The following is a 19,214-nucleotide window of genomic DNA, read 5'->3' as shown; positions in this document are numbered from 1 at the left end:
TTCTGAACATGGTTGCGAGTTTTGCTGACAGCAATTTAGACAGCCAGATTTATTAGCTCCCATCACAAAAAAAGAATACATCCCAAGTGAATAAATGTAGGAGGGGAGCTTGAACTTGTGTAATTATTCAACTTGCGAAATAATTCCCTAATCAGGAAAACAAATGCATCCGAAAACTAGAGTATCTGTTGGGGGGTGAGCGCGACCACGGGAGACGCTGCGAATAGAGTTTGCGTGACGGCGGCTTAGGGATTCTCGCACATGTCGTCTGCTGCACGTGGGCTCACTCGCGCTGCTTTTCCTTTGCCCTTGGTTGGTGTTCGATGCTTTCCCGCACCGAATCTAATGTGTGCATAACATTCTATCATAATAAACACCTTCAAAGCCGACAAAGACGCTCGAAGCTGGATTTAAAATGCGGCTGTTTTTGTTGTTTCCATTGCAGGGGAAACATTGCCATCTTTTCCTATTTTTCTAACAAAGGCGTAGGATTCTGTGAAGTCTGTACCGTATAACCAGGGGCTTTGTCGAAGATGAAGGTTCTCAATGTTAATTGGCTTAAAGGTACAGACGTAAAGCTATAACACATTTTACGAAACTTAATTTTTTTTTCTATCCTTTATTGCCATAAGGGATACAACCAAAGATCGGCGGACTAAGTCATGAGTCCACTCACTCAACCTCATTTGGGGCCAAACTCACGCGCGAGTTTGAGTTTGAGGGGACGTGAGACTAGTGTGGCACCATGAGTTTGAACCCGAGTGAGTTTGAGCCCGAGTAATCCCGATCGAGTTTGAGGCCTAGTGGGTTTGAGCCCGAGTGAGTTCTGAGCCCGAGTGAGTTGCAAATCCATTTGAGTTCTGAGTCGATTTGGGTCCTGGGTCCATTTTGAGTTCTGAGTCTTGCGCTCGCTGTAAGTTCGAGTTTGAGTGAGCGTAGATGAATTGCTCCGCAATGAGTGAATTTGAGCGAGTGCACTGATTCGAAAAAAATAACATCGTGAGTTTGACTGGCCGCTTCAAATTGGCTGCGGTATATATACAACAGTATTGGCGTGGTGCGCCCAGAATACGCTTTCGAACACGTTATGCAGTAGTGTTAAATAATTTTGATTGACTATGGCGCATTCCATTGGTCGACCACTTGACTGAAAGATGAGATCACTGTCGCACTGCGCAATGAAGGACGGCATGTCTGCACTGCCTGCGCCATATCGCAGACCGAACTTTTTAGTCAAATCACAGGCTCGACATCGTCCTTCGCCGAAATATAGTTTGCAGCTTGGATTAGACAGTATGGTGTGTTGTGGCGAAGCTTATCCACAGTATTGTTTAGAAAATGGACGGTGCGCTTTCTTTTAGTTCCAATTTTAATTAAATATTTCGCCTTGCAGTACAAAAGCAGCCAAAAGGTGTATGCGGATGAACGCGGGAACCTACAGGTGAGCGTGATAACATATCAGTCAGTGACGCTCAGGGGATTCGACGGCCGTCAACATCATTGATAGCCTGACGGTCGTGTATTTATCTACACCTTATCCTAGGCGGCAGTATCTTACGGGAAGCTTCCGTAGGGGGGGCATGCCGACACGGGGCTACATGACCGACTGCAAATGGACTCTGCTATACCAAGATGTCGTCAAAATACCCCTTTCTGATTGGCTTCCAACCTTTCCGCCGAAATTGAAAGTTAATGAGAAAAGGCTTTCAGGAAGATGGTCGCGATCGAGTTATATCGTGTCTAGGACCCCGGCTCGCTCTATGCACTTTGTGGCGCGCTCTTCAGCGTCACGAAGGGATGAAATGGAAGTAGAAGACACAAATTCCAGCTGTAATTATCGATGTCTTAGCAAACAAGGAGATGTGGGCCGTCCAACTGAACCCGGTGAGATCAGAAATGTCTGATATTTCAGCTCAAACCAAACCCTATACAGCCTTCGGTATCCTTCCAATAGCTTGAACTGATAACTGCATTTGCACTGTTGTCTATGAATATCAAACTCCATGGTGCTACTGCCATCATAAGCTTCCAAAGGTGAACCATACGTAATAAAACAAGGACCTGTCGTCATTATTATGCAGCTGCCGACTGCCTCAAAAAAAGGCTATCCTTGTCGGCTGTGATAGCGAGGACGCTTTAAGGTCATTTCATTACAACACAGTGCATCCTCCAAGCCTGAGAGGATAAATTGAAGGCCACCAGCTGGTCCATTAGGATGCCCGTAAACCTCTTAATAATTTGCGACCTTATGCCCTTGGTTACGCATGTGCGGCCCATTAAAGACATAAAAATCTCTGTCGGAGTGCCCTTCGCCCGAAATTCGCCTGGGATGGAACCTACCCATAAAATTGGGCCGCTGGCTTCGGTTATTGCGGCCGCCGCCCCTGTATGAATTTTTGATGTCTACCTTGGCATCTACTGCAGTAAACTTCAATACAGAGCTAAAAACCTCAGACTGATGACACGGGATGGACAGGTATGACTTTCTATCAAGACCCAGGGAACTTTTTCACTTTGTAGCCACAGACAGCTGGATTCGTGATGCAGGAACTCTCCAACATGCTTTGCAGCAGGAAGACTTGCGATATTAGCAATCCATTCATAAATTAATTGCACCCAATTTCGATAGCATGCAGAGCTCTATGCGACCGAAATGGGCCCGACAATAATGCCCGTAGCTATTTATAGGACTTTGCGCTTGACCGAGGTCGCTGCAGATCGACCAAACCCGAAGCCGTGTGTCAACTTTGCGACTCGCTGTCGCACAGCGTCTGCCGGGCCGCACCAATATCGGCGGCCTTAATGGCAGTGCCACTTTGTGGAACACAACAGAGTGTGCATTCTTCTTTCTTGTTTGCACGGTATGCTTGGCCGCCTTTTATGGGCGTCGTTCTCGAAAAAAAGATAGCCTAACGCCTTACATTTTAATGCGTTGTGGTCATGGCTGCCGATGCTCGAGCTCTTCCAATTCGACGACACACGGCGGTGACGGTCGCTCTATATACTAAACAGCTAATGACTCCTCGAGCAACCAGGATGTCTGAATGGGCGCAACTGCTCCCGAGGCAAACTTCAGCCCAGGAGGACTAAAGATAGCGGGCCCAAACTCCTACACCACGAACCAACTGTATCACGCCCGACTGCATGACCTTATCACTCGCGAGCATAGCCACCCGATGGAAACACACAAGGGGCGGGCTGTCACCTCGCTCGTCAGCAGCGACAGCTACCGAATTACTGGGTATACGAGCCGTGGCTGATGTTCCCCACCACACACGGACGGCGGGCGGCATCTGGTACGCTCACCAAGGCCCACAAGGCCGCGAGACCCTCTCATCGCCGCATAGCCGCTTTAGCCAACACACCACGTGTCCGATGAGCTGTTTTCGGCAGGTGGCAGCCGATGCGGCGGCCACTGCGCGTTCTTCTTTATTGCTGTCGCTGATGGAATGCTGAGTGATGCGTCCGGCCGAGCCCAAGCCTCGCACAGCATCCATGCAATGAGTTCTTATCAGCAGAGAAAAAAATACGCGCGAATGACCAGGTGCCCCTGCTCAAGAGTAACCGATAGCAGCTGTACTCGTAGCGCTTGAAGCCATACTTCTTGAAAAGATGCTGTGGGTGCTGTGGGAGGCCTCTAAATGTAACGTGTGCACTGCTTATTGTAATTCACCCTAGCGCTTACGAAAAACATTCACAGATCAGTGCTAGTGCCTTAGGGTGTGCGAGTCTCGCTCCACCCCCAATTTAGTCGGAATTCCGAGTTTGCCTCTTCCAGAAATGTCCATTTCGCTTCCGCTCTAATCGTGACGCATTTGCACTTGTAAGACCACTGACCTATGACATGCACCGAAACCGGCACCCCGCCTGGCGTGGGCTGCGTGACACCTGATCGTCTGCGTTCAGTCAATCAGGGCTAGCTCAAAAAGGACAACTTGAAACGGTCATGAAATCGACCAAACAGATAATTCCGCCCCAGGTTGAAATCGTTCCGAGCGGTGATATTTACAGAGAAACTAGAATATGGGATTTTATGGCGTCATCGCGGATAAACGCAATGGGAGAAAGGCAGCTTACAAAGGCCAATCTTCTGATAAGGACCCAGGGCCTTCATATTTTGATATAAGGCAGCTTATATTAGCTCTAAAAACACGCCTTCCCATCAAAGCATTTGTGCTTAGAAGTGTAGCCAAAGAATTTAAGAATCTCGCTGTAAGCTTGGTCAGCTTACTAGGACTATGTTTACACCTATAGGGTACTAAGGCCTTCATGTGTTATTGTATTGCCCTGGAAAAATGCCTTCTCAGCAATGAATCTGTGTTTAGAAGGGAAGCCGACATTAGAGATCGATGTGAGGTTGGTCGTTGTCAGCTGGCTTTCCCACATTATGGGTTAAACAGTGTAGCCTACCCAAAGAATAACGTGTTGCCAACGGGGCCAGAGAACCGCGATGCGGGTGTGATCGTCGGCGGCGTGCCAATACTCATACCATAAAGTTTCGTACATTATACACTAGACAGAAATCTGGCGCTAGCGTCTATGCCGCTCACGTCAACGCCATCTGTGTAGCCGTGAACCGCCATTACATCATGTGCTCGCCTTAGTTTCATCATTGGCTCGGATTGAAATGCTTTGGAGGCCGTATATTCGAACACAGTGCCAGAAAAAATGCAAAGAATGGTGTTTTATTATATAAGCGGAAAAAAAAACAGGCTGTTTGAAAGCTAAGGAAAAAAGAAGTGCAGCGTATTTTTTGCAGGAACGGCTGTGCCTACCATTCTGCAGGCCAAGCTGGTTAGCAACAATGTTAATATTTTGTGGGGAACTTATTAGAGACTCCCATTTTATTAATTTTACCATTATTTCAGATAATAAGTTGTTTGAAGAGTTTGAAAGCTTTTTGAGCCTGCTGCAACGTGTGCGACAGACTGCGGTTCGATAACGACCTGACCAGAGACAGGAAAGTCCGACTCACACTCGCCGGGGAAGCACTGCGTCAGCGCCCCCAAAGCATACAACCTTCCTCGACAACCACCTTCACAATGTGAACTGGCCGGTGTCTTAATTTTGTTGGGCTACTCAAACGCGAAAATTTTGCTCTGCTGTCGTTCTGTATGTATATACGTGTAGCCACGAGCAAAATTTTACAGACCACGAAAAGGATAATTTTTGGTTAATTCTCTTTAGGTAGCAGCCCACAAACTATCGTATGCATGTGGGATATCGCATAATTACTAAAGTATTGACAACTGAAACACATAGTACCCGGCCTGCTGTGCGGCAGAGAAATAACCCGAAATTGCCGCTTTCGTGGTTCGTAAACTCTTTCTCTTGGGGTTGCCTGTATGTACAGTCTTTGTAGAAAGTTTCTCGGCCACGCCAACGGTTTCTTGAACCACCTAAAATTGAAATCAAAAGCACAACGTTTAGCTGCGACCAAATTATTTTACCGCAGTAAAAAAGAAAGGTGTTTCCCCTCACTTTCTGTCATAAAACGTTTCAACCTCGCTCCAGAGGTAAGCTTGAACTTTGATTTTTTTTTTTTGTGTGGCCTAAGCACATTTGACATGGCCTACAAGATTTTAACGGGAGTGCATACGTATGTGCGTACGTATGTACGTGCGTACGTGTATGCATGAATGTATGTATGTCCCTGGATTCATCCACCTGGCAAAAACCTAAAATGAATACTGGAGTGGGACGTTTATATAGGCCAAACATTTTCAATCTAATAAATCTAGAAATATGCTCCATCGTTGTCAACATTGTTTAGCAAAAATACGATATTGGTCTTATTTCAGAAAGAACGTCAACACCTAACCGGCGTTTGCATTGTTCTTTTAATTAACAGTATGTGTCCTAGAATGTTGGGAGGAAAAATGTTTTAACCACGAAATACAAAATAGCTTCGCGCCGGAGCCTCGCACTTGTGGCTCGAGCGTTAAGGGACACTAAAAGCTGAACGAAAGTTTGTTTTAAAGTTTGTTTTAACTAGAAGATCATACTTTTCGTAGCTCTCTCGGCTTTTGTACGACGAGCAACTATGCGTTGTTTGTTGACAAATAAGTAAATAAACCTGGCATTTCTATCATTCGTTTCCCTTTCATTTTTCCATTACCTAGTTACGTCACAAAGTAGTAGCGAGGCACCGGTGTGGTCTAGGCACTATCACGCTGGCAACGGTAGCTTCTAGGTCTATAAGCCATGGCCGACGCCGACAACGTTTCTCTGGCCGAGGAGGCTGGCTTGGACTTACATTATTTGTCCCCGACGGAACGAGAAACGCTTTCGGCTTATCGTTGATGCCCATGGCAACAAAATAGCATCAATCGCTGCCCAAGGCTGTACACCTGGGAGGCGATACGTGATACGTGTACGCCGTTCGAGCTTTCTCCGAAGCCGCTCTCGCGAGCACCCGCTGGCGCCTTCCTGGCGCGGTAAACACTGCGCCAGTGAAAGGCGATCAGTTGCGACCACACTTACCGCTTTGCGCAGTCCAACTCGAAAAGCTGACAGGGAAGGTGTATTTTTGTACACTCCTTGAATAAACCGCCGGCCACATGTTACGGCCTCCGAACATTACGATTGAGTAGTCCTGCCGGGCTCACCTGTGCCCAAGGGTACAACTATGAAACCCACACAGGCTGTTTATCAACACTGGCTTGCGGCGAACGGAAGAGCCTTTTGTCTTTCATGGGCGATAAGGTTCGAACCGGGTGAGCGTAGGCTTTACCGATAGCAACAGCCGTGCGCGGCTAACGAAAGAATATAGAAGCTCAGAAGGGTCACTTAAGCATCTTGTTCCCCTTGCTGCTTCTTGCCGGGGTTATTGCTTGCAGAAGCTCGGGCGTTCACCGTTGTAGATTATTGAGTTTGCTAATTGCGCACTAATGTAAGCAGCACGTCTTTTCCAAAACGAAACTGAACACATGATGACCAACTCTGGAGTGTGAGGGAAGTAGCCTGTCTTGCTACGTATAAAAGCTGTAGTCTGTCTTTCTTAAATAAGATGACTGCAGGCAAAGCTTTCATGTACAGTGCGCGTCAGGCTTGTCAAGGGCAAGCGAGCGCGCGGCTTCGGAGCATGCTGGCGACATCTGCTGATAGCTGCTGGGTTAGAGATAGCTTGCCATTGCGCGTGCGTGGATCCCGGACAGGCCCTGGCCGGTCGTCGTTCAGCTTTGGCCTCTAAAATTTGGAGACACCACCACCCGCAACGGGTGCTTGTTTTCTTCGTGCCAGCCGTGAGCGGTGACGCCGGAGATCAGTGCGTAATTTGACGCGGTGCATTATCACCCCAGGGACTTACGTAATCGCACAACAGGTTCAACCGAAAGCCCTGCAGTGAATTCTTGTTGCGTGCTTTCCGTTTGGTGCGCTTGAGATGCAGAAGATTGGCGCTCGTTGCTTTATGCGATTACGTAACTGCCTGCGATAAACGCGTCAAACGGCGCGTCTATCTGGCCTGTCGCCGCTCATGGCTGGCACTGGGGAAGACCAGTGCCCCTCGTGGGTGGTGGCGTCTGCAAATAAGAGTGGCCCATGCGAAATGACGACCGGCCCGACCCTGTCCGAGATCCGCGCACGCGCAATGGCAAGCTATCTCTAACCCAGCAGTTATCAGCAGATGTCGCCAGCACGCTCCGGAGCCGTGCGCTCGCTTGCCCTAGACAAGCCTGACGCACACTGTACATTTATTTCACGTGCTAACCACCTAAGAACTGTTTATGTCAGGAAAACATCGGGAAAACTTCTCCACCTTAGGCTCACTGGCTAAGGCGTTGTTCTGCTGAGCCCGACGACGCGGGTTCCATGCCCGGCCGCGGAGGCCGCTTTTCTGATGGAGGCGAAAAGCAAAAACGCCCTTGTGTACGAGATTTCGGCGCACGTTAAAGATCGCCAAGGGCTCAAAATTAATCTGAAGCCCTCCACTACGGCGCGCCTCATCGCCTGCGTTCAGGCGGCGCGTTACACCCTACAATCCATCCATCAATGCTTCTCCAACAAGCTCTCACCCTGCACAACTTTTGTGGCGTCACAAACCATAGTAACGAAAAGCTTACAGGCCGTAGACGCACATATTCCCGCTTCTGGCATTTTCTGCCTTATTAAAGGAGCCATGAAGAGAAAACACAAGTTTGGTTCATTCAAAAGATTGTCTCGTTAGAATTATGCTGACACCACTTTTAAAGGAGCCATGAAGAGAAAACACAAGTTTAGTTCATTCGAAAGATTGCCTCGTTAGAACCATAACGACACCACTTATAACGCAAACTTCGCTCAAATAAGCTACATAATTAGGAAAAAAGGAAATGACCATGCGACCCACGAGCTCATTTTCCGCAACAGAACCTGTGATGTCACTTGGGAATGCTCTGCGATTGGCGGAGGCCAGCAAAAGCAAACGCATGTTAGGCAGGGCTTACAGTTTGCACAGCGAGCTAAATGCCCGTGAAACATACTGCACATTCTTTTTATGACAAAGAACGGTGGAGTAAACGGTTGAAGGTCCGAACGAACTCACAAGCGTGTGCGCCAATGCGTACGAAACTAGCGCCGGCCGAGCTCGACATCTCGCCGTCGCGCAGACGAATTTTCGGGTTCGAGGCTCTTCGGGGCCAACGAACCGTTTCAGCACGAACAGCCACGACCTTGCTTCGTATCGTAATCTCTTCACAGGAGGTTGGCCGTCATATCGCCAACCAGCAAAGGTAAAAATAGAAACGAGGGGAGTAAGGAACAGCAAGAAGCGACGAGATAGTGCCAGTCGTCGCGTAAGTTTCGAATGGTGTTGGCTTGCTGCTGTCGTTACGAGCTCGTTTCCAGTTTACAACCACTGAAAACTTCAGTTTGTTCGAGTACTTTACAATGAAATTTCGTTGCTGCGTTTTGAAATGCCCATGTAGTACGGGCAAATCGTCGAGGGAGTGCGACATCCCCGCCGGTGAGGAGATCTCCTTTCATGTGCTGCCCAACGACGAAGCTACGCGAAGCAAGTGGCTACGTTTTGTGAACTCAGTTGTAAACGGAGGAGAAAGAGAGCTAAAGGAAGTACGAGTGTGCTCGCTTCATTTCTGAGGAAGTGATTACGGCAGGGACCCTTACGTTAGCTCACTCCTGGGACATGCTGGCGCTCGTCGCCGACTTCGTCAAATCGCTCTGACCTTGGGGAAAAAAATGCCGTAAACACCGCGCATTGACGCTCCTATCTTTCTGGTCGAAGCAGAGAGCTCGCGCGAACGGCTTTCCATACCCGACACCGGCCAACTGGCATAAGTGATACTGCTACTGAAATTGAACTATTATTAACCGTAATCAAAATACGGCACATACGTTCCAGTCTATATTCGTCCGTCGCGACGGGGCTGACGAGGCAGCGGTGCCGACGGCTGGGCGTTCGTCTGTTGTGGCTATCGCGGAATGGTCGCTTTCCCGTCCACCGCGTATCCCACAACTCTTGCCGCTCGTGCACTTAGAAGCATTGAGCGTTGTTGTGGTGTGAGGTTGTTAAATGCAAGCCCGAGCTCCTCGGCGAGAGTTTTGTTCTCCGGATCAGGCGATTCCATGACTAGGGCTGCGGGTGCACTAGGTTTTACTAGTATTTTTAAAATGGCCGCCGTCTCGATCGACTCCCGCGTGTGGGTGCTATATGGAGTCGACATACTAAGTATCTGTTTCATGGACCGGCTCTATGACGCCATTGTACACGTCACGGAATGTTCAATTTTAGCGGGAGATTTAAAATTTTGGCTTAAATTGCCTTATTTCTCAGTGAATAAAGCATCATTTCCTTCCGGGAAAGCGCTTGGGGTACTATGAAATGCCTAATCTTTCGAATAAAACAAACTTTTGTTTTCTCTTCATGGCTCCTTTAACGTAAACTTCGCTCAAATAAGCTACATAATTAGGAAAAACGGGAATGGTCATGCGACCCACCAGCTCATTTCCCGCAACAGAACCTATGATGTCACCTGAGCTAAGCTCTGCGATTGGCGGAGGCTGGCAGAAGCAGACGCAAATTAGGTAGAGCTTACAAACTAGACGAACGAGCGATTTGCACTTAAATTTAGGGCACATTCTTTACAAAGCAATAAGAATGATGGAACAAACAGTGGAAGTTACGAAAGCACATGTAAACATAGGAGTACTGATGCGTTCTGCTGTTCGTACTGCGCACAGCATGCTTGGTTTAGCTGCACAGCACTACGGGGCTTGGGGTTGTCTCAGACGACACTGGCCGATTGACGCAAGCAACGGTGTCTTACGTGACCCCATTTGTCGAGCGAGCACTGTTTCAGGGAACGAATATTTTCTCCCAGAACAAAAACAAGCCAGGTTTAAATGCGGGCAAAAACAAATCAAACGCTTGCCACGGTATGGTGGCGCCATCTAGGTTACGGAACGTAAAGAAACGCGGGAACAAACCAACACCGCTGTACAGGGTGACAGGGTGGAGACAACCTTTAAACGGTCCCGTGCCGCCGCAATTGGGCCAACGGGCTCAACGCGTTATTCTTTTCGTTTCCCACGAGACCTAGCAACGCGAAACAGACAATATGATTCAAACTTCTTCAGTAAACCGCGTTGCGGCGATAATTTTAGCGCGGTTTTGACACAATGACTTGCTTCGGCGGCGAGCGAGCAACCGAAAATGGCGGCGCCAGCGTATACGTGTCTCTACCCTGTATGGCGGATGCGTGATTGAAGGTATTCTAGGCTGCAGAGCGGTCGGTTCCTGTGATGTCATTTGGGACCACGAAAACGCACGATTGAGCGGGAAAATCAAAATTTTAACCTAAATTGTTTAATTTTTCAGTGAATAAAGCACCGTTTGTATCCGGACAAGCGCTGGGGGCACTATAAAACACAAAATCTTTCGAATAAAACCAACTTGCATTTTCTCTTCATGGCTCCTTTAAACAACTGCTAGTGGCGACAATGGTTTATTTAGATTCTCGGAACGGTAATCTCTCGATACAGGCTAACGTGTTCGTACCCTTTAGAAACACTTTAAGTACCAACAGTCTTAACAGATGGCGCAGCAGTGCGAGCGCGGCTCCTCGATGCCAGCGCCGCCATACAGGGTGGAGACACCTTTTGAACAATACCATGCCGCCGCTATTGGGTCAAAGTCTTAACGTATAATTGTTTTTATTTCCCACAAGACCCAGCAATTCGAAATAGATTAAATGATTCAAGCTTCGCGAGTAAACCTTGTCGTGGCGAAAATCCTAGCTCGGTCTTGCTACAATGACTTGCTGCGGCGCCGAACGAGTGACCCAAAATGGCGGGGCCAACGTATATGTGTCTCCACCCTGTACGACGGACAGCGTGAATCTCGGCGCCCGAAACGCAGCAAAAGTAAACTCGGAAACCTCCAATGGGTGGACCGAGACAGCAGGGGAACAGCGTGAGATGTGGGCGGATGAGACACAAGAGGCAGTGACCTGTCAGAGGGGGCAGAAGCCTACCGTCTTTCGACGACATTTGAAGCGACGCGAGAAGATGCGCGGTCGCTCCTTTTTTTTTTCCTTTAAAGTTATCCAGAAACTGCACACTAATGACAGAAAGCGTGGCATCTACTGCCGCCGGTGCCACGGAGCGATTGTCTTTGGGTATAGGTAATGATTTTGGTATGCATAAAGCGGCAGGCGAAAGCTGGTGCTTAGATCGCCTTGAGTGCTTCTTCCCTTGTGCCTGATTGCCGCGCAAACAGCGACCACATTATGGGTATGTTTGCGCTTTGTGCTCGCAGATGCTGCATCGCTCGCCCTTGAAATGTGTTGCGGGTTTCTTATCGTGGAAGCATAAAGTGCAATAAATATTGTAAAGCCAAAATATCGTACTTTCTTTAGTTATGGAAGATTCGGTTTGAATGGGTAACTGGGAAGTGCACCGCATGCAGTGCTCATAACAAATTTTGTTGGACAGCCAGCCTGTGAACAAAATTCGCAAGGCGCGCGAGCTGGGGCAACTTATCACGCAAGTTCACGCTGCCGCGATAACAAACCTGAAACGTATTTTTTTGGCGGGTGGGGCCGTCTCCATTTGTGTAAAAACTCGTAACAAGTGCATCGTCTAGGTCACGATGGAGCGCCCATACAAACGAGTAATATTGATCTACGCGCAAGCTCTCTGCAGCAGCCGTAAGTATACGGAGAGCATAATCTCGCATCCTTCGACTATCGCTACTTCGCGCTGGCGGCACTCAAAGCCATACTGGCCGTCAGTAGTCAAGCATGGTGTCAAGCCTGTGGCTGACTGTGCGATAAGACACTAAACTGTAAGCCACCACATTGAAACTGCCTTAACGTAGGTAAGGCGTTTCTGTATTTGCAACTGACATTCAATTGAAAAACCCATACACCCTGTGACCAACCAAGCCAACGCATGCGCCAACAAGTATGCATGCTTCGATTAGAAGGCTATCGTTCCCCATACTTTTTATACTCTTCTATAACTTCCGCTCAGCTTTGTATGAATGCGATCTCTTTATCGCTAAGGGAAATTGATGGCACACTGATGCAATTTCCTTCCTGTTGGCTGATGTAGAAAGTTTCAAGTATTTCCCTCACCGTTTTAGTCCTCCCTTTTCCAAGAATCGTCCCACTATCAAATAATGGCTCACACTCACGTCTCTCCTTTATATTTGCGACTTTTTAACACGAAAGTGTTCTATGCCAGGATCCACCAAGATCTGACTGACGTCATATCCGTCACGGAAATGACATCGCCAGATAAACTTTCATTGACGCGGCTGCGCCGGGATTTCAACTACGAACTCTTTCGCCGCAACGGGAGGCACGAAACGCGCTCCCGACTGCGCTATGAACAGACGCATAAACGAGACGACATACGCGCCTTATATCATTCCCTTCAAATGGTGCTGCCGTCCAGGAGAAACGAAGCGAAGCAATGCATCATGACGCTAATAAGCGTCTACAGTTGGCGTCTCGATGCCAGCGCCTACGTGCACGGGGGACGCGCAGCGTAACCTGCGGAGAAGCCTGTAAGGCAACGACCACGGAGTAAGATAGACTCTACTTACGAATTTCGCGCTTGTGGCGCGTTCCGCTGCTCTTTCCGCAGCTGAAGATTCGCTGACAAACCGTTTGGTTTCGTTCGCAGGGCCGCTTGGCGAGCGCTTGTGGTTTCAGTCGGATTTATGCAATGTTCCGGCGCGTGCAATCCAGTGTCTAACGTTGATGCGTCTAACGGTGCCATATCGACGAAATATAAATAACGATGGGCAAGTTCACATCGACGCACAATAAACATTATACTGCTCCTGTGAAGGGACATTTCACTTTCGTGTTTTACCGGTTCTTTTGAAAGAGGGATCCACCATATTTTTCGCTGGTTTCTCCCAACCTTTTAAATATACCAACCTGCCCAGCAAGCTGCCCTTGTTCCTGTATCGCGTCGCGATTTGCAGATCCTCCAAGTTTACAATTGTTCCAGACCCCCTCAGTGTATACTACTAATTACAGGGTGCCTGAAACTTCCCAATCCCTGGAAAACCTTCAGCTGGAACGTACAGAAACTAAGGACGGTCGAGTGAAACACAAACACAATGCTGTGTCCTTGTTTTTCTCGACCTTCCTTCGTTTCCGTACGTTCCAGCTGAAGGTTTTCCAGCGATTATGAAACAACTCGCCCAACCCCAAGCAATGAAACATCCGAAGTTCTCAATTGTTCGAATCCCCCTTAGTGCCTTCTACGTTCTTACATAAGGGCTGAAACACAGTTCGCTGCGCGAAATCTAATGAAAAACAGAAGAAAGGAAAAACCTGCAGAGAACGTCAGCCAAAAGCAGTTTGTACTTTACGGGCCACAAAGTGTGGTACGTTTTATTAACAGCTCTACATACTGTAATTGTCTTTGAATTCACCGCCGACTTTCACCATGAAGTGTTCCATTAGGCTCGCTCTCTACGCAGCCGTGAACCCTCTAATTAGGCGCCCTTATTAGTTCCAATTCCCTTAGGCGGAACCAAGCGTGCGAGTGTCTCGTTCATGAAATGAGGTTGCTTCATATACGTAAAAGCGTCCTAAATAAGAAACGAGGAAACACGCATACCTGTTTGTGCGGAGCAAAACAAGCTCAGGGAATGGTGTGCAAAGCGTAAGAAAGGGTAAAGGGCGAGTAACGCAAACGCTTATTTTCATCTCCAGGGTGCCAAATGATGGCGGCAACGCGGATGTAAACACCGCACCAGCGGTAAAGAAGAAACGCGACAACCAAATTATACACAGCGTGCCGACAAAGGTAAACAGTGGAGAGCGTTCCTCCGCCTACGCGGCTCATTCACAGTTCCCGCGCTCGCTGTTTCGGTTGTGGGTGGCTGCATACGTACGGTTCGCTCCGCCCGAGGCTCTCGTTCGCGGCCGTAGCTCTGCTCTCTGATTTATGCCGCTGGTTCTTTGGGAGCCCCGAGGACCTCTTTGTGTTTTGTAACCGGGGAGTACTCGGAGCCCGGAAAAAGTGGCGCAGAGACGCCCAGAAAACTGCAGTCACATTAGAGAATTCCACCCTAGAAGATTAATTACCGAGCCCTGAGGCTTGAGGCCTTTGCTGGGAGTATAAAGCGCATCGTGCACCAACGGCGTATCAAATGAACTGCAGTCCAGCCAAAGGCGACTTTCGCTCTTAGCTCTACACATGACGAGGGAGCTGAAAATAAAGCCGCTGCGGCAGACAGAGTCCCTGTCGGAGCAAGACGCGTGTTTACCACTCTTCGTAATGCACTCTAGCTTTGCCAGGCATTTCGTTTGTGACTAGCCGTTTCCTTTCACCATTCTGCTTGCTAAAAGCACCTATTGCGCTGATTTTAACCCCTATTTTCAGGGAATTTGTGTATGTGGTTAACATGTATTTCGTGGTTTCATTTGAGTAGTGAAAGGGTTAAGAAGTGAGCTCTTTGAATGCCCTTTTTTTCGCTCAGTCCACCAGTAGGTAATGTTTGTTGTGAGCGACTATGTATAATCATTTAACCAAGGCTCGTTACCTAATCTTTCAATGAATTCAGTTACCTAACGTGTTGGTAAATAATTATAAGGACGCATCTAAACGAGAGACATGTTCCGTTTGCCTTTCTGCTGACAATACCTGAGAGCTTCTACAAGAGAAAGAGTTCAGGCAACTTTGCATCCTCATGAGATGTCTTACTGACAACATATGAAGGCTCTAGAGAAAAAAATAAACCACATAAGCTTGCTTCATGACGCATGCACCCTCAAACGAGCTATAAGAAAGATAAAAAATATCCAATGATCCCCTTACACGGGGTATACGACATTAGCAAAAGCTCTTGGCTTACAGTAATGGAATTGTATGTTTCGAGGGAGAATATTTCGAGGGGAAAGTTTGGTTATTGCAGCTTTAAAACGAAAAAAAAAAGATCACCGTGGGCGTTGGTTATGTTTTCTTATATGGCTACATGGTCTAGGGCAAATGACCTACATATGCACTAGTAAAGTACTGGCGTTGCCATTTTCAGCCTATCCTGTGGCTGCGTGTCACGTGCTATGTATGTGTGGTGGGCATATGCTGGGGAGCCGTAGCGACATGTATTTTTTTGTTCTAATTCCTAGTTCTGTCCAAATGTACAAGCCCCGGTGAATTTCACGTCTGCCTCATAGGCCCCAAAGGGACGCTAAACACTGAGTAACTTTTTGCTTTAACTGAAAGATCACGCGTTTTGCAGATCTTGCGGATTTTTTTCGACGTCCAACGATGCCTTATTTCCTCAGAAATACATCATTAAAGCTGGCATTTCTCGCTGTCGTTTACCTACCATATTTTTGTCACGTTTCCATCACGTCACAGAGAGCCCAGAACGAGCCCAGCCCGATTTTTCTAGATCGTCGCCATTTTCGGGAATGCGTGTTCTCGTTGGCTTTGATTTTCGTCGAAGCCAACCAGTAAGTGACTTTTAACTCCAGCCCCAGCCGGCAAAGAAAGTGTGCCCCAAGACCGGCCCGTCTATGGCCGCTTTCTGGCATGTCCGGCCAGCATCCAGGTTCTGGCAGCCACTGATGATGCGTTGAACGGCCAACATTCGGCAACCATCGCTTCGGTATTTTTCCGTCCGCCCGTGTACGGACGCACAACGGCAGCTAACCGGCTGCCAGATATTCAGTTCTCTTACGGCTGCCGATGTTGAGAAAGAGAACGGCCGAAGTACGGCCTTAGGGCATCCGTTTTTTCTTCGGGAAGCGGTAACAGGCCGAAGCACGGCTAGCGACCGGTCACAGAATATGCGTATTCTTGCGGCAGTTGGTGTTCGAAAGGAGACCGGCCGGAGGGCGGCTGCCGTGCATTCGTTGTTTCAACGGTGAACCGCGCGTCCAGCGGTAGTTTTCTTCGGGCAACCAGTGTTATGAAGGATACCGGCCGACGGACGGCCCCAGAATATACGTTTTTCATTCGTTTAGCTGTCCTCGGCCGAATTACGGCAAGCGAATGGCCACCGAATATTTGGCAACCAGTGTTCAAGAGGAGACCGGCTTACGTAAGGTATCTGGTTATACGTCATTTTTTCGGCAAACGGCATACAGCCGAACAACGGCACGTGCCTGGGCGCCGAGAATTCTTGCACAGACGTGTTTGGAAGGAGACCGACCGGTTTTTTCCTGGGGGCAGATAAAGCCGTTAGGGAGCCGAACGACGGGACGCGTTTTTCATCCGCTCCGTGTTTCTACGTTTTAAATGAACGAACATCGTTTTTGAAACAGTGATGAGTGTTCTCGGTGAACGGGCAAGGTGCAAGGACTCACTGGACATTAGCAGGGAACCTTTTAGGCCATCGAAATGTCATTTATTGCCACAAGAAGACTGTGCCAGACCGACGGGTGAGCTAAGCCTCGCCAGTCATCGCCGCTACGACGCCTCTGCCACCGGCTTCGTCGACGCATCAGCTCGAGGCTATTCGCCCCCTCAAGAACTGGAGAGCATTGGAGACATCGACCCGGCAGAGATGTCCGATCCGAGATGGAGATGGTTCACCAGAATAACTGGCCTTCAAGGGCGTCGAGCAAGCGGCCACCATGCAGGAGCTAAAACGCCACCATGTTAAGGACTCCCCACCAAAGAAAGGCAAGTGCGAGCAAAAGCGCAAGTTATTCTGCGTACAATTAAACTGCGACAAGCAATGTTGCACTATGTTGTTGGTGATAAACGTAGAAGAGACTCGCTCGCGCATTGGTAGGATCAACTTCATGCCCTGCACTATGTTACTTCATGGGATTTTACGACTGCCTATTTAAAAAAAACTATTTTAAATTTGCGATAACAACAGAGCCTTGTCACTGACGAAGCCTAGCTGTTAATTTAGTTCCGATGTTTGAAGGTGAGCTTAGCTACTCTTGGGATATGACTCATTTGGTTAAACATAATCGCCAGCATCCTAGCAAACACGGATTTTGTCAGGATTTTCTTGCTCAACGCAGATTGTTGAGTTCACGCACGATTTGGCTCTTGCAATAGATAAGCTTAAAGTGGTTGACTGTATATTCTTGGAATGCAAAAAAGCAAATGATGGTGTTCCATATCCCCTTCTGCGTAGTACATTTCATCCTATGAACTGAATGAATCGGTTTTTGCATTGTTATTACTATTGGCCCTATAGCTTTGTTCAAAAGTACTGTGTAGTTTACCGAACTATAGCGAATGAGCGTGATTCCGTATAGCTGCAGCTTTATTCGAATTTAATAACATCCTGGTGTGCTGATTCAGAAAAGTTTTTCGATGTTAAACAGTGTGTTAACGTGGCACCTTTACAAGAAAACCTTCATTCCAATTGAATACCGTACCGTACCGTATACGGTAAATTATGCTGCTGTGACAACGGCCGAGGAATATAAATACCTAGGAGTTTACTTAGGGAGTGGTTAGAGGTTAAATAGGCAGGTTTACACCATAAAAGTTACGGCTGCATATGTTTTTGGATTTCTGAGACGAAATTTCAGTGAACCTCCATCTAACTGAGAAGAACAACCGTATTTCACTCATGTGCGCTCAATCTTGGAGTACGCATGTGTTTTCGTGGATCCCTACACCAAAGAGCTGGTTGATACGCTCGAAAACATACAGAATATGTCAGTGCGATTCGTATTAGGTAATTGTCACGCTCAAGTTAGCATGAGAGAAAGTGAAAGTAAACTGAAATGGCAGGACGTGAAAGATCACAGACGAAACCACAGGTTGAACTTTTTTCGTAATATCTATCATTCGAAAACTGGAGTAGAAGGGAAGAAGTATGTCCAAGCGCCATTCTACATATCGCAAAGTGGGACCGCTAGCTTAAAGCAAATTGTTAACTTTCCTTTAAAGGTGACGCCTTGCGCGATTCATTTTATTTTACATCAATACTGCAGTGTAATTATCTTCCGCGTGTGATTGCATTAACTGTTTATATTGGCGATTTTCAGCGCGCTTTGTAGAATTATTTTGTTGTTTGGTCTCATATTTATTGCTTAGTGTTATGTATCTCCCTTCTGTAATGCATGCAAAGGCAAGCAGGCATCAAATAAATAAATAACTAAATAAATAAATAAATAAAACAATAAATAAATAAATAAATAAATAAATAAATAAATAAATAAATAAATAAATAAATAAATAAATAAATAAATAAATAAATAAATAAAAATAAATAAATAAACTTCCAGAGGCGCAAGTTTGCCTCCGACGGGTTGAGAACCCTACGAATTCAACCTTGACCAATAAAATATTTATTGCCCTGTTCGTTGCAGTATGCAAGGTTTCCTGTATGCATGCTACCATTGCTATGTTATTGGTTTGAACCAAATTATGTAACTCTAATTTTACGCCTTTCCTTGCGTGAACACAGAGGGATACAACTGCAGCCACCTGAAGCAGGGCGTCATTCGCAACGCGTCTAGAATTTTTTGAACGTAGTATGACATTAGAAGTAAATTAAGTTCTTTTGGACTATTAAGTGGTGTGGACCTATACTCATGAAAACAACATTAAAATAGATTGAAAATGAAGGTACCTGTTCGCTCCTTCTTAGGATCAGCCCTGCGCAAGATCATCAGAAAAGTTCATCGAGTAGAAAATGTCTTTGCAAGAAAAATGGGCAAAAACTGGACATACTTTTTTGTGAAGGAGTTATATTAAATGCTCCTGAGTGTTTTGTTGAGAACCAAAACGCTTCGTAAAGGCATTCACGCCAGTTTTATATACAGGAA

At 47.2% G+C, this 19,214-nt stretch overlaps 1 protein-coding gene and 1 long non-coding RNA gene across 2 annotated transcripts in view; one reads left to right on the top strand and one right to left on the bottom strand.

Annotated features, from left to right (window-relative positions):
- LOC144168809 (uncharacterized) overlaps positions 1-6,639 on the bottom strand; it is a 70,702-nt gene extending 64,063 nt beyond the window's left edge. The window contains exon 1 of the long non-coding RNA XR_013322245.1: positions 6,484-6,639. This is a non-coding gene — a long non-coding RNA (uncharacterized LOC144168809). The remainder of the gene's footprint in view (positions 1-6,483) is intronic.
- The window catches only part of LOC144142950 (tachykinin-like peptides receptor 99D), a 405,848-nt gene that overhangs the window by 244,824 nt on the left and 141,810 nt on the right, over positions 1-19,214 (top strand). The gene's annotated exons all lie outside the window — the stretch shown is intronic.

This window comes from Haemaphysalis longicornis, unplaced genomic scaffold, assembly GCF_048455015.1.
Source record: "Haemaphysalis longicornis isolate Haplotype H1 unplaced genomic scaffold, Haemaphysalis longicornis Haplotype H1 scaffold_1, whole genome shotgun sequence".
In the NCBI taxonomy this organism is placed as follows: Eukaryota; Metazoa; Arthropoda; class Arachnida; order Ixodida; family Ixodidae; genus Haemaphysalis; species Haemaphysalis longicornis.
The sequence above is the reverse complement of the archived record's forward strand: the minus strand, read 5'-3'. Positions and strand labels throughout refer to the sequence as shown.